At 43.3% G+C, this 19136-nt stretch overlaps 1 pseudogene; it reads left to right on the plus strand.

Moving 5' to 3' along the window:
- Positions 1-8856: 8856 nt before the first annotated feature.
- LOC121920068 lies at positions 8857-8964 on the plus strand (annotated as a pseudogene).
- Positions 8965-19136: the final 10172 nt, after the last annotated feature.

The following is a 19136-nucleotide window of genomic DNA, read 5'->3' on the forward strand; positions in this document are numbered from 1 at the left end:
TGTTTTGAATTTGCAGTAGAATTGGAGATCTAATTTCAAGAAATAAGCATGGGGGACACTGGGGTTGTCACCGAAGAGGAAAGTGGGCAGTAGCCAGAAAAGGTTTGGGGACCATTGCCCTAACATATAGCAACATAACTCTTTGGAGCTGGTGAAAATGTTCTGTAAACAGATTATACCCTTGTCATTTACATGGACACTTCTTCCATCTGTTTTCTGGGTCTTGTCTGTACATATGTGTCTACTACAATAGGTCAGGCTGAAAGACTGACTGGTCCAAAGTCACCCAGTGAAGTTTCATGGCTCAGTGGGAGAAATCAGAACCAGCATTTCACAAGTCCCTGTCTAGCACTCTAACTACTATGCCACATTGTCTCTCATGTAATACCCATGTATTTTTTCCTGAGTTCTACACACACACACACACACACACACACACACAGAGAGTATGTACTTCACTGACAAAGACAGAGAAGGAAGAGACAGAGCAATCGTGGAACTGTTTAGAATCTAATCCATTCAAACAGAGGTTGATATAACCCTGTTGCTGGTTTTCTACTAAAAGTGAAGGGCTGACCCACTGCTGGTGACGACTCACTTGTCTCCTGGGCCTGTGGCGCCTGCTGCTTTCCTCCCAGCTATGATGAATGGCTCATTTATCAAAGCAACGTAAGCAGAACCTGCAATTTTGCATGTGTCCACAAACCTCTTCAGTGTAAGCTGGCAGCAGCATTGAGGAAGGAAAAAACACAGGATCTGTTCATGGAAGAGAAGTCAGACAAAATGACATATTCACCATGAACAGCCAACAGGGGCACAAGAATAGAAATGGCTGCCACATACCAAAGAGTGGAATCCATTTGACTTAAAGGATAGAATCATAGAATCATAGAGTTGGAAGAGACCACTAGGACCATCCAGTCCAACCCCCTGCCATGCAGGAAATCCAAATCAAAGCATCCCTGACAGATGGCCATCCAGCCTCTGTTTAAAGACCTCCAAGGAAGGAGACGCTATCACCCTCCGAGGGAGTGTATTCCACTGTCAAACAGCCCTTACTGTCAGGAAGTTCCTCCTAATGTTGAGGTGGAATCTCTTTTCCTGTAGCTTGCATCCATTGTTCCGGGTTCTGTTCTCTGGAGCAGAAGAAAACAAGCTTCTTCCCTCCTCAATATGACATCCCTTCAAATATTTAAATAGCACTATCATATCACCTCTCAACCTTCTTTTCTCCAGGCTAAACATACCCAGCTCCCTAAGTCGTTCCTCATAGGACATGGTTTCCAGACCCTTCACCATTTTTGTCGCCCTCCTTTGGACATGCTCCAGTTTCTCAATGTCCTTTTTGAATTGTGGCGCCCAGAACTGGACACAATATTCTAGGTGGGGCCTGACCAAAGCAGAATACAGTGGCACTATTACTTCTCTTGATCTAGACACTATACTTTTATTGATGCAGCCTAAAATTGCATTGGCCTTTTTGGCTGCCGCATCACACTGTTGACTCATGTTCAACTTGTGGTCTACTTGGACTCCTAGATCCCTTTCACACGTAGTTTCATTCAGCCAGGTGTCACCCATCCTATATCTGTGCATTTTATTTTTCCGCCCTAAGTGCAATACCTTACATTTCTCTGTGTTGAATTTCATTTTGTTAGCTGTGGCCCAGCTTTCTAGTCTATTCAGGTCATTTTGAATCTTGGTCCTGTCCTCTGGGGTATTAGCTATTCCTCCTAATTTGGTGTCATCTGCAAATTTGATAAGTATGCTCCCAATTCTGTCATCCAGGTCATTGATAAAGATGTTGAATAGCACTGGGCCCAGGACAGAGCCCTGTGGGCCCCCACTGGTCACTTCTCTCCAGGAGGAAAAAGAGCCATTGTTGAGCACCCTTTGGGTTCGGGTGTGAATATTAGGATGGAACCAGCAACACTTAAACCCAGACAATCTTATATAATTTGTCAGATAGATTTATATTGCTTTTAGATGAGATAGCACATTATAGCAGAGTGTGAGCATAAAAGTTCTGTTGGTATACCATGCAAACATAGCTTCCAACATTTCACAGATGAAAACCAGGATGCAAGTGGCCAAGCAACATCAGAGTGATGTCAAAATGGCAATGAGAAAAAACAGACAAGCTAGGAGAAGCTGCAGCAGTTTGCTTTTGCCTGAGCCTACTGGGCAAGATTCTGCCCTGTTCTCTCTTCTCCCATCTGCACAGTTAAGTGAGTGCAAAGGTTTACTTGAGACAGCTGGAGAATAATCAAGGCAGCAACAATATTGCAAGGCTTGTGCCAGTTGTTCTGGATGTGGGAGGGTTGTACCCAATTGTCAACTGCCCTTTCAATTAGCTCATTGCACTGCTGGACATAAGGGAGTACTAGAGAAGTCCTTATGTGTTGCATTTTGTGTGCCTTGAAGTCATTCCCAGTTTATGGCAACCCTAAGGAAAACCTATCATGGGGTTTTCTTGGCAAGATTTGTTCAGAAGAGGTTTGCCATTGCTTTCCTCAGAGGCTGAGAGCATGTGACTTGCCCAGGGTCACCCAGTGGGTTTCATGGCTAAGCTGTGAATCAAACCTTGGTCTCCAGAGTCATCGTCTAGCACCCACAGCACTATGCCATGCTGGCTCTACAAGTAAGTAAAAAGGGCAACCGCTGTCATAACCCAGTGTAATGCCTCATTAGAATTCCAGACTATATGTCAGGCTTTCAGGTTGTTAACTCTCTGGCTACAACATATTTTGATCTTAACAGCTCATTTAGTGGGCTTGTAAGAGCCGTCCCAGGAAATGCACCATATTTAAAAACTGATGGACTTCCTTGAGTAGATGCACTGTAGAAATAATGCAGTTTGACACCAGTTTAACTGCCATGGCTCCACCATATAGAATCCTGGGGTCAGTAGTTCTGTGAAGCACCAGCACATTGGCAGAGAAGGCTAAGGACCTTGTAAAACTACAAATCCCAGGATTCCAAAGGATGGAGCTACAGCACTTAAAGTGATGTCAAACTGCATTATTTCCACGGTGTAGCTGCACCCCCTGTTGTGCGTTATGACATTTTTGGGTTACACAACCAGCAGCAACACCAAGTGTGCTACTTGTCTTCTGTGTGGATTCCTTTATGATAATATTCCAGATTCCAGTTGCTCCTGTTATTTCACTTCCATCCACCCACAATATATGTTGACACAAGGAGGAAGAATGGAAAATAAGTACAGTGGTACCTCGGGATACGAAATACCCAGGTTACGAAATTTTCGGGATACGAAAAAATCCCATAGGAAAACATTGTTCCGGGTTACGAATGTTTTTTCGGGTTACGAAAAAACTTTTGGTGCTTTTTTCGGCTTTTTCGCACGGAATCGCGGCTTTTCCCCATTAGCGCCTATGGCAATTCGGCTTACGAAGGCTTTTCGGGTTACGAACGGTGCCACGGAACGAATTAATTTCGTAACCCGAGGCACCACTGTAAAACGATTAAACTCATGTGCATGCTTCCACATCCCCCCCCCAAAAAAAAGACACAGAAAAGGAACCATGAGGTGCGGGGGGGACCCTTCAACCCAGGCCAACAGTCCCAGTATAGGTCAGGTCCTACAGATGCCATTTTTTAACAGAAACGTAAGATGATGAGTTTTCTGGTCCCTTTGTCTGTTTCATGGAGTTAGACCCAGTGACAGCCAGATACAGTGGAGGACAGCATTCCTTTCTCTTAAATAGCTGTTAAGGAGACAGATGTGGGGAAGCTGCATATATTTTTACTACCCCAGTCATTCAGAGACATGACAAGCTTGGCCTGCCACATTCCCTTTTTCTACCCAGTTATTAAAAACATGGGAGTGGAATCTCATCTTCCCTTGTATCTGGACACCACAGATGGAAGCAACACCATCTCCCCCACCTCTGCCAAATGCAAATGATGAACATCAGATATTTGCCTAACATTTATCTTTCAAAATCAAATCTTGCTCAGGGAGTCTCTTTTCTTTTTATTCTTTCTTTCAAAATCCTTTGAAACACTCACAAGGGATTCTTTGAAGGTTCTTCTGCCTTCAACTAATGTCTTCTGTTTCCTTTCAGAACAGCCACTGAAAGCCTTGTGACTAAACACAAACCTCTGGACAACTTACAAAACCGGAATCTGGACTGCATCTTTTTCGCCAAATGAATTTTTATATCCTTTTAAGAAATGCCTGTCTATGGAGAAGTCACTAAAAGCTTTAAAAGGCTATTAGCAGTGATAATAGTTTTTCGAAGGTCAGCTGTTTGCAAAACACAATTGGAATTTTTTTTCGTTACTTTTCCTTTGCTGACCTGCCTTTTATTTTTTGTGAATCCAATGTAATGAAGTCCCATTTTGAAGAAGCACTAAAAAAACCAGTGTCAATGGTTAGAAACCTGTTGGTGCCTTACACATGTGGACTTTCCCTCACAGAAGTTGTTGAACATTTTTGTAAAATGTCCAGCATCTGCATTTGTTCATGGTCAGAAAAATTCTGTATCTTATGCATAAGGTGCTCTTGAAATGCACATGAGATGCAGATGACAAATGTCATGTCACAATTGTACCCCCAAGTGAAAATTAACAAAGATGTTGATGTCATCTTTCACATGACATGCCAGTTCAAGTAGCTGTGAAGCCACACTCATTCCTGACTTCAGTTTCAAAATAGGCAATGTCTTTGACAGAGGTGGAGGATCTTCAGCCTTGTTGGTGACTTACTACTATGCCCATGAGCCAGAATTGTTAGGGCTGATAGGAGATGGAGTCCAATAACATCTGAAGGACTTGCCATGGTTTGCAATCCATTCCAACCAGAGGTATTTTTATAACTAAAATGACCAAAGATTCTCAGGCTTCTTCAGGTTTAAGAAAAAAAATCAGGTTGGATGATTTAATCCGATTTTTACTAAGTCATCCTCAGTACAGGCAGACATCTCTGTTGAAACTCCGACCATACCTTAAATATCACAGAAGATCTTCAAACAATTAAAAATAAACAAGTTTACTGTTTGAAGACTTAACAAAGCACCAACATTCTGGACCAATATCACACCATCATCAATCTCTTTTAAATAAAATCTAATGACTCTTTGCCATAGGTGCTGTATGATGGAAATAATATATGAAAGCAAATGTTCGTTTAAAGGATGATTTTGTCTTCAGAATATTTCAAAGTCATGTCAGTCTCTCTATTATCTAGGACAAATTACTTTGACAGCACTATCTAGTCTTGGCATCTGAGTTGTCTCTATAGCCTATTATAGTTTAGCACAGGCATAAAATATTGTTCAGACAGTATGGTTAGTCTAAAAGGGAGAAATCTAACTTCTTTGAAACTGCCTAATAGGAGACCAACTCTCTGTTTAGCTGCAGGCAGAGAATTAATCCAGTGCCTTTTTAAAGTTCTTAAACTGCAGCCATTTTTCCCCTTGCAACTAAATGCCCTTTTTCATTTTGAAGGATGTAAATTTTGAATCATCATTACAGAAAGAAAAAAAGAGAGGAGGGGACAAATTAAAATGCAGCAATTGGAGAGGAAAATGCAATTAAGGAATTAGGGCACGTTACAGAGTTAACTGACAAGCACAGCAGAGCAAATATTTCCATAAATATAGAGAGGGTGGGCCAAAACTTGCCCCAGACCTTGCAAACAATGAAGTATCTGCTAGATTTTTATATATGTGTATATTTCCCTGTTTGTGTACACAGTAATGATAGTATCCTTTCCCCTTTCTTTAAAGTATTCTTCAGTTTGTCTTTAACAGAAGATTGTTTCCAGCCATTTGCGCCCTTACTCTTCATATTATACCCTAAATGCTAATAATAGTATTAATGCCTTTACTAATTTTCTGCCACTGTCCTTTTAAATACCAAAAGAGGCAAGCCTAAGACATTTTGGCACCAAACGTGGAGAATATATATAAATAACACCCATCTGCATACAAGTTGACTTGCAAATTTCCAGTGCTTTATAAATAAAATATAATAATAAATAATAATGTTGATTGGTTGAACTGACTTGATTTTTATTCTGCTTTTCTCACATGAGTGAAGGTGGTTTACAGTGAAATAATACCAATACCTAAAAAGAATGAAGCATTCCCTCCAGTGTCCAAATTTGACAGGAACTGTCTTGCTTAACCCTCTGTCATCCCACTTTTTCAGCCACCTTTAAAATGTCCCAGTTTCTCTTTCCTCCTTCCACTTCCCACTTTGAAGCTTACTTCAACTGCTCCAAACTGAGGGTCTTGACAGACATGGAGAAAGGAGCAGTGAGATGCCACCTCTTTCTGCCTCGGACGGAGGCCACAGCAATCAAACAGCGCAGCCTCCGCGAGGGATGCTCCCGGGGTGCCATTGGTGCTCTCGCACGCACTGATGATGTACATGCAGCGCAGTGCCATTTAGATGCTGCATCGCATATAGATCAGCATGGCGGCCCGCGCATGGACAGGGTGAGCCATGATGACGCCCACAGTGCACGGTAAGGCTCAGGAGCATGCAGACACTCCGCTCTCCTGAGCTCTAAAACCAACCCCAGGCCAATGCAAGGCACCGGATCTGAGTTCAAAGAGCCAAAGTAGTTTGCACTGAATTGACTCAGTAGGGGGCAGAGGAGAGGAAGAGATAGAATCCTGCTCTTCCCAATAGGCTCAGGTAAAAGTAAACTCCTGTAGCCGCTCCCAAATTATGTGCTATTCTTCCTTAATTTTTTCCCCCATCTTCACTCTAATGGTGCTTGGACACATGCCCCACTTTTCATCTGTGAAATGTTTGAAGGTCTGATGAAAGCTGCCAAAAGCCTGAAGAAAAAGGTCTTTGACCCTGTACAGACCAGCAAAAAGCACCGGTCTGTGGGCAGAGTCATGGTGTAGCATCCGGACGCTTGACATCATGACCCTGCTACCAGGCGCCAATTTGGTGTATGCCCATTTACACGGCATGCACCATGATGACACCACTGTAGCGCAGCACCCAAATGGTGCAGCGCAGAAAGGGCGTCATCATGGCACACCACTGTGCCTATGACACCCCTTCCAGGGAGCGGAGCGGTGCTGCTGTGTGTGGTTGCCATGGCACCGATCTGGGGCAAAAAGGGACAGCTACATGCCACCCATCTGTATAGCCTCTTTATCACCCCGCAGAAAGACAACAGAGTGGGAAAAACAGTTTTAAATTTCCTAGGCAAGGAGTTCCAGAGCCTGAGAGCAAACATAGAGGAGGCCCTTAGACAATTTAAACAAGGAGTGTGCAATCTTTGCAGGCTACTGCCTCTATGGGAAGGGAAAATTCACTTTAGCTACAGGCAGAAGCATTTACTAACTCAAAAGCCAAACAACACATGGTGTTATTTGCATACTTAGCCATTAGGTGATTTTTTAAAATTAAACAGCATTCACAAAGGTGATCCAGTAGGAATAAAAGCATAGAGAAGGAGGACTTTGACCTTTTGCCACAGGCTTGGTCCTCACTGGGAGGAAAGAACTGAAGGATAAACTCTAAAGGCAGCTTTTGCGAACTGGGAACCCACCAGATGAGATCATGCCTCCTACTGTCTCCAGCAAGGATATCAATGGTTATGCTGACTGGGAGTGATGAGAGTTGTAGACCAACACATTTCAAGGGAGCCCATTTGGGGGTGGCTACTTTAGTGTTTTCACTGGGTGTTGTTGTTAACTGCCCTTGAATCAACCTCGATTTATGGTGAGCCTGTGGATGAGACATCTCCAAGACTCCCTGTCTTCCAGTGCTATGTTTAAGATTTGCAGATTCATGCCCTATTTGAGTCCTGATTTCTGTCTATAGTTCTTCTGGTTTTGTTATTGTGTTCCTGATTTCTGTCTATAGTTCTTTTAGTTCAGTCAACTAAACTTAATAGTGCACATTGATTTCGTATTCTTCTTCAACTTTATTCTTATTTTGAACATATATTTTAAATCACCATTGTTGTCAATTGCCATCAAGTTGACTTTGACTTATGGAACCCTATAAATGAAAGACCTCCAAGTCACATTATCTTCAACAGCCTTGCTCAGTCTTGCAGCCTCAGGGCTATGGCCTCCTTGAGTCTATCCATTTGGAATTTGGTCTTTCTCTTTTCCTACTATCTTCTGCCTTATCAAGCATTACTGTCTTTTTTAGTGAGTCCTGTCTTCTCATGATATGGTCAAAGTACAACAGTAGTCATCCTGGCTTCTAGGGAGATTTCAGGCTTGATTTGCACTAAAATTTATTTGTTTGTCCTTTTAACGGTCTGCAGTACTTGTAGAACTTTGTTCCAGTACCACATTTTCTTTCTATCAGCTTTCTTCACTGTCCAGTCATCACAACCATACATACAAATTGGAAATACAATGGCATGGACAAGCCTAACTTTAGTATTCAATAATGTATCTTTACCTTTGAGGATTTTGTTTAGTTCCTTCATAGCTACCCTTCCAAGCCTAGTCTTCTTCTGCTTTCTTGACCGCAGTCTCCATTCTCATTAATGAATGAGCCAAGGTATGGAAAATCTTGAACTATTTAAATGTCTTTATTGTCTACTTGGACACATCACTACTCATAACTGTCCTCTGCTACAGTATCCCAGTAGCTCACTGAACGCTATCCAACAAGGGAGCATCTCTGGGTTTATTTTGAATTGTCTCATCATAGGGTTTTCATGGTTAGACATTCAAAAAGTGTTTAATGTGCCTCCTTCTGCACAGTACTAACAAGTGTGCCACCGCTATTGTCTATGAACTATCTTCTGCCAGTGTCATCCCCACTACCATTGTACAGAGGGCAGCTACAAAAAGCTGGGGAAGTTTGTGGGACAAACCTGATTTAGCTAAACAGAATAATGCACTTACCTAGCAGATGGTTTTCCCAGGGTGAGGCTCATCCATTGCAATCCAGGTGTGCTGACCCCTGCAATTTCCCCAAATGCGGGAAACTCGACTGCATCCTGGCGAAATGTCAAGAATAAACTCTTCTAGAACATGGCCACATAGCCCGAAAAACCCACAAAAAACTAAGAATAATAACTTCCCTCATGCAAATTGCTGTAATCTGAATATCTCCCTGAGCTCCATTCTGAAACTCATTTCCAATATCCCCATAAGGTGTTGACTTCCACAGCTCTTCATCCATTTTCCTTGGTTTCTCCTTCATCATTAGACACCCACTTATCTAACCAGACTAGGGGAATCCTTTTTAATGATGACACCTCCATAGATGGCCTGTTTGAGCCCAATTAAGCATCTTTCCCAATTACACATAGAAACTATTTTTAAAGTGGGCTGAATTTAAAACGAATTGCTTGGTGGGAAGGAAATAAAGATTAAAGCTGATGAATTTTTGCTCTTTGATTTCCCCCACCCCCTAATAATAGTTATTTATCCTAACCTTTTACAGAAAATTATCCTGCAGATTCTATACCATGCCACATAAGTGGATATCCATTCACTCATGCAACCAGACTTTTCCTTACTTATTCCCTCTTCTGCCCACCCACCCCTCAGATCTGCTATGAAACCAGATCTGATCTGGGAAATGCATGGAAAGTTGCAAAGGGGGAGGATGGACACACACCACTGGATATAATTGTTGCAGTGTGTTGGTTGCCCTCAAACTGTCTCCTACCTCTAATAGTCTAGATAGTCTTGACAATTAGTCTCTTGAACCAAAAATGCTGCTGCTTATTGCCAGGTTAGTGAATGGAGAAACTGGTTTGGTCCAGGGCCAGATCCTGGATGAGCACACTACCAGGCTTGTGTCACTGAGACCTGGCTGGATGGGGGGTTGGGTTGAACCTGACCAGGTGTCCTACACCTCATTTTGGGACTGAAGGTGCCAGCATCTGAGTCCCTCAAAGTCCCTGCCATGCTTGTTAGTTAATTGGGCCTAGCCTTTTGCATACTTTGTTTCATGTTACTGGATGCTGGGATTTGTCATGCTGGTGGTGCTGTTACAAAGGAATGGTTATATGTCCTGGGAATGACTAATGAGCAGTTGTGAAGGAGAATTGATAGGCACTGATAAATTGCCAAGGTTAGTTCTGCAGGAATGCCTAGTACAAAAGAAAACAACTAGGCAGTCTGGAAAAGGGAATGTTTTGCTTTTATGACAAATAAGATTCAAGCATGCAAAAATATTTGAATTGCTTTATGTTGTTAATATACTGTGTTAACTGGATTGCCTCAGTCCTAACAACTTCGCCATACTGTGAATTGCATTGGCTTCTTAATAAAAATTGCTGGTTTTGAGCTGAAGTCTGCCAGAGCACAACAGAAAATTTGAGTGTTTATTTGAAGGTGAGTGGCTTGGACAGATTAGAGATTCTTTTGGTGTATCAGTCATCCCATCGCTCAACAGTGTCCCTTCCAGAGTTAGCTGAGGTGGCCACAGGGGTGGTGCTCAATTCCCCTCCCCTTTGGCCTGTTGTGCTGGAGGATTTCAATGTTCATGGTGAGAGACCATTCTGTTGGGGGAAGCTCAGGACTTCATGTCTTCCATGATGACCATGGGTCTGTCCCAAGTAACATCTGTGGCCACTATGATGCAGAACATACTCTGAACCTAGTTTTATGTGTAGGATGAGATCTAGGTGTGCTGATTGAAGTCTCTACGAATAGAGGGGAGGATTATGGTGGTCCATTCGAGGAGATTTATGGATCCAGAGGGATTGCTGGTGGCTCTAAGGGAGTTTCCTATTGCCTTGGCAAGTGATCCTGTCAAAGTTCTGGCTGATCTCTGAAATAGATAAATGACTAGGGTAGTTAACACAATTGTTCCTGAGTATTCTCTTCCAAGGATTCCAAGGAGTAGAGCTAGAAATTTCCCCTAGTTCTCCAGGGACTTGGTAGTAATGAAACAAATGGCATAGAGACTAGGTGGAAAACATGGAGCAAGTGAAACTGAACACAGGCTAGAGCCCATTAGAATGCCTACGCCAAGGCAGGAGTGGAAGTGAAGAAATCATTCTTCTCTACCACCATTGTATCTGCACAGTGCACAGAGATGTCTCTAGTGGTCAGGCTTTTATGCCCTACCCCACAGAAGCAGCATGTAGACTGCTTGGGCAGCCCACTATGAACAATTGGCAATCCACTTTAGAGGAAAAAAAATCACTCAGATCCGCTCTGACCAGGATGCTGTAGTTGATACAGGCCCAGTGGAGGTAATCTCATCTCCTACTTGTTCCATGGTATTGGACACATTTCAGTTTGTGCAATGTGAGGATATGGACAGGATCCATGGGGAGGTGAGGACCACCACATGTGCACTGGATCCAAGCCCTTTCTGGGTTATAAAAGCAAGCAGAGGGGGACTGTGGGTAGTGGGAGTGTGAGGCTAAGTGGACAATGGGAGTAGCAAAATCCATTGCAGCAAGGCAGAGTTCCATCCTGTCTAAAGAAGCTATGGTGAGGCCTCTGCTCAAAAAACCCTCCTTGAACCCAACTACGCTAGATAGCTAATGGCCACTCTCCAGTATTCCCTTTTGGGCAAGGTTCTGGAGCATACAGTGACCTCCCAGAACCAGGGGATCCTGGATAAATTGGATTATCTAAATTAATTTCAACCTGACTTCAGGCCTGAGTATGGCACAGAGACATCTTGGGTCACCTTGGTAGATGACCCATACTTGGAACTGGACAGGGGGTATATGTCCTTGTTGGTTCTGCTGGACTTTTCAGTGGATTTCAATACCATTAACCACAGCATCCTTCTCAGCTACTTCTCTGGAATAGGACTTGGGGGCACGATGTTACATTCCTTTGCAATGGTGGTAAGTGTACTTCTAAAGCACTTTAGCCTTTAAACTCCATGAATCCCATTCTTTATTATCAAGCAATGATAGGTGAGCTGGCCCAGGACAGTCAGAGATTATATCTTGGCTCCCCATTTCTGACATGTCAGCAAAACAGGAAAACAAAGCAGACAGGTAATCCAGGAGGGAGCAAACAGAGGAGTTTGTCACATGGGAGGAATTTCTCTTAATTTTGAATAAAAAGAAAGTGGGGCCAGAATGCATTCACGTGAATTCGCTAGTTCAGCAAATTTACGTGAATTCAAATTGCATTTGAACTGACTTCCCATTGCCCAAAAATAGCTTGCCATTGCCCAAAACTGGGTTTGGTAGTCTATCACACAATAACGTTAAACTCCATGATTGCATTCGGACTGACTTCTCATTGCCTGAAATTGCGTGTGGTAGTTTATCACGCAATAATGTTAAACCCCATGATTGCATTCAGATTGCCATTGGATTATACTTCCAATTTCCCTTGTCTGATAATGTCCTGAGCTGCCAGTGGAAGACCTAAGTCCCTTTGTGCCATTGTCAACTCCTTGAGTAGAAATGAACATTTTAAAAGTGCTGATTAATACATATAATATACATCCGAATGAAACTTTCCACAAAGGTTTTAGTGAAAGGAGGTTTCAAAGGGGCACTTCGCACATTTGTACAGGGAGCCAATGTGATGTCATGATAAGAATACTGGACTGGAAGCCAAGAGATCTGGGCTTTGAAAAATCACTGGAGAGTCACTGTCCCTCAGCTTGATCTACCTCACAGGGTTGTTGTGAGGATAACATAGAGAAGATGAAAGCAGGGTATGCTGCCTTGAGCTCACTGGAGGAAAGGCACCATATAAATGTAATTACTAAATACGAATATAATGCAGAAGTAAAGCTCATTGAACACCAAGTTCACTCAAGGAGTTGTAGTCAATCCTGGCTCCCTGAGAAGTGGTGTTATGTGTTTTCTTATATGTTACTAAGATGAGCAAAGGAGAAGTGGGAGCTAAAGCTAAAACATGGATGATAGGTACTTTCGTCTTCCCAATCTCTTGTCATGATTCACATGTCTATATTTCCCAAATGACATCTTCAGAAGTGATTATGGAAGTGAAAAATTTGAGGGCAACATCAATCCCTTGGGCTTCTTTGACCATCATTTATTTGTCACACTCGTGGTATTTCAGTTCATTAGATAACTGCATGTGAAGTCACTCAAATGTGCTACATTGTCAGCTCCGTTTGGAAAAGTAACTTCTGAAAAACCAAATTGTTCCCAGTATCTGTTGCCACTTCTCATTGATGAGTTTAAGAGTTGTGCTCAGTTTGTTTAACAACCTTCCTGACACTGAACAAACAGCGGAGGGAAGGGAATAATTTGCAAAAGAGGTGGGGGGAAAACAAATACAGGGCAAGGACAAAACCATCTGCAAAATAGGAAGAAGGATCCCATTAAAAATGACAAAATAATGCCTCCATTCTTAAAAGAATGTTTATGGACATTGGCTTATCTGCATTCAAATAAGACTTGAGACCAGCAGAAAGTTAAAGTTTTCATTAGCAGTACAGTGATAGCTCTTAATTAGAATTCCTGAAGCATATTAAATGGTATTTAGTTTCTACCTCAATGCATCATTTTCTGTTAAATAATTGATCACAGCACAGAGATTGTGTTTGTGGAATTTAAGAAAGTGATTAGGCTGGAGAACATTTTGGAAAGGGGGAGGGAGGGGAAATTACATCAATAACATAAGTGTTATATCAGCATGACTCAGTGAATCTTTTTTTCCAGGTCGTAAGGACTGTGGGGTGCTAGTGTTGATGGTCTGAGTCAGGCTTGCCCTCTCACACAGAGAATGAGAGTGGCTGCCTCAGACCGCAGCTGCTGTGGGGTATGTGGCAGTAGTTTGGGGTTGGAGGGCAGAGCTATCTTTGCTACACCACCTGCCTTGTCATCCCTAAGCTAGCATGATGCCCTCAGAATTGCTGGTTGTTGCTTTTTTAAAGTCACCAGTAGCATCTTGACCTGACACAGCTGACTCATTTTACCATATAGCACATACCCTCCAACATTTCACAAATGAAAAACAGGATACACATGACCAAGCAACATCAGAGTGTGGTCTAGAGATGGCAAACATTTTAATGAGGAAGAATATACAAGCTAGGAAAGGCTGCAGCCATTTGCTTTTGCCTAAGCCTCCAAGAAAGGGCATGATTCTTCCCCCTTCATTCCTTGCCACCCGCTGCCTGCTCAATTGAGTGCCAACTACTTTTGCACTTAGAACTCAGCTTGCAGCAACTGAAGTAAGCCAAGGTGGAGGGGGAAGGTGGGAGGAGAGAGAAACTAGGGAGATTATCACACAGCAATTAAAAGTAAAAAACAGATTTTACCGCAGTGCCCCATAGGCAGGCAGTATGCAACCGACTCGCAATCTGGGCTTCTCTGGACTTCTTGCACAGTTGTTCAAACATGGGAAAATCCAATGCAATGTCAAACTGCATTAATTTTGCAGTGTAGTTGCCGCCTGAGTCTATCCAGTAGCTGTAAATAAAAGCTCCTGTTCCATGCAAAGCCTGTTCCATAAAACCTCTTCCCAGTTTTCAAAGCACAATTCATATTTTGTGAATAATCTCTGATTTGCAGAGCGGTGAGATTTTCTGAGTTTCTATACCATTAAAATAAATAAACAAACAAAAAAACTTTCCCATTCTACACGCCAGTGAAGAATCTTTCTACACTGTAAATATCTTCTATATCTCCAATTTCTGATCACTGAAAGAAATACAGTCAGAAAAAGGTATTCAGACCGAATGGGAAACCAGAGGTTTTCCTTCCTATATTAATTGGCATTAGTTCTTCAGAGGGTCAGGCAGGGAAGAAGCCTAGGTATGCTCCTCCTTTTTTGGACTACAAAATCAGGAGGTCAATTTTCTGCTCCTGGGGCCCTCAAGAGGAATCAAGGCCCACAAAAATGCTACAAATGCCAGAAAACAAAAAGGTCGAAGAGGCTAGAAATCCATTCCTGGTTTGGAAAAAGGAGGAATTGTTTATGTTAAGCAGTGCAGGGAGGACTCTGTAACCTATTAGTAAGATGAATTGCCTCTCCTGTGGCCCATTCACACTCAACAATTATAGTTCTATGATTCCACTTTAACTGCCATGGCAACATCCTATGGAATCCTGGGACTGATAGTTTAAGGAAGGAATATTTGTAATCCTCAGCCAGAGATCTCCAGATGGCAAACCCCAAGATTCCATGGGATGTAGGCATGGCAGTTCAAGTAGAACTACGGTGGTAGAATTGTGTAATGTGAATGAGTCCCCGGAGATATCCAAGTGAGATAATTCATCTTTCTTTTTCAGAAAAAGAGAAATTTGGGGATTCTAAATGGTGTTTAAGACATTCAGTGTTTAATGTGGTCTTCAGTAGAGGTGTCAGGTGTTAGGAAGGATCGAATTAGGGGAATTTAATTAGCTCAAATTTATGAGAGGCGAGTCCTAACAACGCACACAGCGGATCGTGTCTCTATGTGTATACCAGAGGTCATCTAGTCCAACCCCAAGAAACAGAGACTCCAATGCCAATTAGTTGCAATTACAATATAAACATTTATTAAAGCCACACAACAAAAAGGATCACACACGCACACACACATTCAATGCTAAAACAAGGGAGGGGGAGAGTAAAGTAAGGAGAAAGTATAGAATAATTACCTTAGAGTCTTCTCCAAGCGACGGATGTGAGGGATGGTGGATGGTGACACGGCCCGGGGAACAGGGAGAGCAAGCGGCAACACTGGTGGCTAGGAAGCTGAGTTCCAGTGGACAAAGCTAACTTAGAGGCCTGAAAGAGACAGTGAGCATTGGCTTAGCTCAAGTGATTTCAGCGGAGCCCCAGGCTCGGAGAACTCAAGCCTGGAGCAGCAGCTCAGCAAGCAAGTGTTTGAGTGTGGAACTTCAGCCCACAAGCCCAAGGAGGGCAGAAATCTCAGTCCTATTTATACTGCGAAACGTCCTCAGCTATGGCTATCTGATGAACAAAGGTTTGATGGCTATCTTTTTGTCTAAGTTTAAAGTTAAACAATGGATACACAAAGGAGGGTCTGACACCTTTCAGGGAGACAAATATCTGAATGGCAGAGTTGTTAATACAATCACTTGCTCATTAGAGAAGGCTACTTCTTTGTTCTCTTCTCTTTGGGCTGCCTGCGAAACTTGTAGGGCAACTCCCAGAACTGGTTTCTTAAGGTTTAAATCTACCTTTTTCTATGACCAAGTCCAGCAAGGCTGGCTGGCTACGGTGGTCAGCTCGCCTTGTAGAATAATGGTGGCTTGCGATGGGGTCAGTCAGGGTCATGATTTTTTGATCGCTTGGCACCAAAATTTTATAAAACCAAACTCGGTAACACAGGCATTGAACATGGAGCCATCTACATGCAAAACACGTTCTCTACCACTGAGTTACACCTCTGCTCTCCAAACTCCGGCTTGGTTTTGTCTGACAAATCTATTTTTATTAAGCTTTTTTCTTATAGTTTTTTTCAAACATGCCCTCTCACATGCTTGAGGGCTGAATAGATGCTGTCTGATTGGCAGAATGTCTTTTTGCATCACTTAGACAGCTCACATCCTCACCACTCATTATGAGTTGGGAAATAAATTTTTTGCTTCAATTAATAGGTACAATGTCTTCTAAACGCTTCAACGATTTAGTGTAAAGAGTCCACACCCAAAATGGCATTTTAGAGTTTTGATTTGTTTATATTTTAAGATAATTATATGCTGTTATATTTGAAACACTATGGATATGGCACTTATACTTCCATCACTTGTAATAAAGATAATAGTGTTATATCTATGGAGTTCATTCTAAAATACTTATTAAAATAGCCCCCGGCAAATTAAGACAAACTGTTCCTTCCTGATTTGTCTATATATCGCCTTGCTTTCCTCTTTTATATTTCTCATATGTCTTACTAAACTTTTATCCAAATGTTAAATTACAACTTTATTTAGAGTTTATGAAATTAGCATTTTTTAGAATGTATTTCATGCATGCTCCTCTTCTTCCTTTGATGTGTTTTATAAATGCTGACTTTGACTTATAGTGACCTTGTGAATGTGTGTGTGTTCCTTCAAGTTTCCTATTAACTTATGGTGACCCCATGAATTCATAGGGTTTTATAGGTATTTTTTCAGGTAAGGAACACACAGAGGTGCTATTGTCAGTCCCCCTTCCTGACTTATGAATAGAGACCTCCAAGTCCGCAGCCTCATGGATTCATTTGCAATCTATGTGAATAAATAGATAGATGACAGACAAATAGGCCACTATACAAAATGAAGAAATCTGGGAGCACACTTGACGAAGTTCCTTTGGACTAAGAAATCCTGGTCAATGGCCCTTTCAGATGGAAGATTGGGGAAATGTACCCACTGCCCCCCAAAAAGAAAATGCTGTCTCTGGAAGAGTGATTAGATTATGCCTAAAGAACTGTGACTAATTGAACAAAGCCCACATCAGCCCATCATCTGCATCAGCCATAGGCTGAATCATACTGCAGAAATAATCCAGGTTGACACTACTTTAACTGCCATGGTTCAATGCTATGGAATCCTGGAAATTAAATTTGTGAGGAGTAGCTTCTTCTCTGTCAGAGAGCTCTGACACATCCCAGGAATTCTAGGATGGAGCCATGGCAGTTAAAGCAGTGTCGTACCCACGATTGGGTGTCACCTGGTGCAGGGGCATGCTTCAGGGGCAGGACCTCCGGTTGAATGCACTGCATGGGAACATGCACACAAGCACACACACCAGAAAAAATGCACACAGCTCCACAGAAGCCCAGAAAGCTCCTCGGCGGCCAGGAGAACAGGCCCTGCACTCCCTGGCAGTTCAGAAACCCACAGTGGCTTCCCTGGAGCCCCCAAAAGCCCCGCAGCAGGCAGAAGAACAGGCCTTGTCCCCCCCCCCCCGTCAGCCCAGAAAGCCCCATGGCATCTGGAAAAGCAGTTCCTGCACTCTCCTAGTGGCCAGAAAGCCCTGCAGTGGCCAGAAGAATGGGCCCCGCATGCCCCCAACGCTGAGAAAGTTGTAGGCATCTGGGAGAGTAGGTCTAAGGCCCCAGGAAGGCCCCACGGGAGGGACCAACCAGGTGTCACTCCCACTCTGGGGTGTACGCCCCCTTCTGGGATTTCACCCGGTGCTGTCTGCACTCCCCCCCCCCACCCACACACCACAGATATGCTACTGAAGCTGTCACACTGGATTACTTCTGCAGTGCAAATCTAACTTCTCTGGATTCTTACATTAGTGATAAATAAACTGAAATGGGAAGAAATGCTTCCAATTTTCTTCACACAGCTGCACAAGGAAAGGAGCAAAACCACTGTTAAGCCATGGTTTACATTATGAGCAAACACTGCCAGGCATAGGGTTGCCATATCCCGCCTGGAGGCGGGACTTTCCCGTTTGGGGTGTGGCCACACGGTCCCGCCCTGGTTTGGCCCTCCCCGGGACCCACACACACACCCCCACCGACGCCAGCAGGGAAAAGAGGCCGCGCCTCAGCAAGGCTCGTTCCCTGCTTGGCCTCCTCCACCGGCCAGGGAGGTGGCCGGGGAGGGCCAGGGGAAAGGTCTCGTCTCGGCAAGCCCCTTTTCCCCTCCCTTGCCGCTTCCCGCCCGCGCCACGGAGGCTTCAAGGCAGGGACGAAGGGTCTCGCCTCGGGGAGACCCTTTTTCCCTGCCGTGAACAAGGACGTAGCCAGGATTTTGGGAAGGGGGGGTTCAAGACTAAGTGCCCATTTTGAGAGGCTAAGAGCCCCCCAAGACACAAAAGAGGGTCGAGCGTTTACCCCCGACACCTCGATGGCACCACTTTAACTTCCATTATGGCTTGTGCTATGGAATCTGGGATCTGTAGTTTTAGGACCTGTTGAGTCATCGGTCAGGTTCCACAACAAACTACAATCCAGCATTCACAACATGGAGCCAAGGGCAGTTAAAGTGGCCAGTTGGATTATTTTTTCAGTGCAGATGCAAACTGAGTCCTTCCTCTGCAGGTGTTTACATAGATAAATTCAGCTCGATAAAGCAAAGTGGCAGCTGCTCAAGCAATGAGCGGCAGCCACTCTGTCATGCTCAGACACACTGGCTCATGCTTTGAGACACTGTATTCCAACATCTGAGCTGAGTTACGAACCCAGGCTGCATCCACACATTCATTCCCACTTCCAAGAGGGATTTTAATTTTGAGATACACACACACCACACACCACACACACACACACACACCTTTAATTCCAAGACCTATCTATCTATCTATCTATCTATC

Source organism: Sceloporus undulatus, chromosome 1 (genome assembly GCF_019175285.1).
Source record: "Sceloporus undulatus isolate JIND9_A2432 ecotype Alabama chromosome 1, SceUnd_v1.1, whole genome shotgun sequence".
In the NCBI taxonomy this organism is placed as follows: domain Eukaryota; kingdom Metazoa; phylum Chordata; class Lepidosauria; order Squamata; family Phrynosomatidae; genus Sceloporus; species Sceloporus undulatus.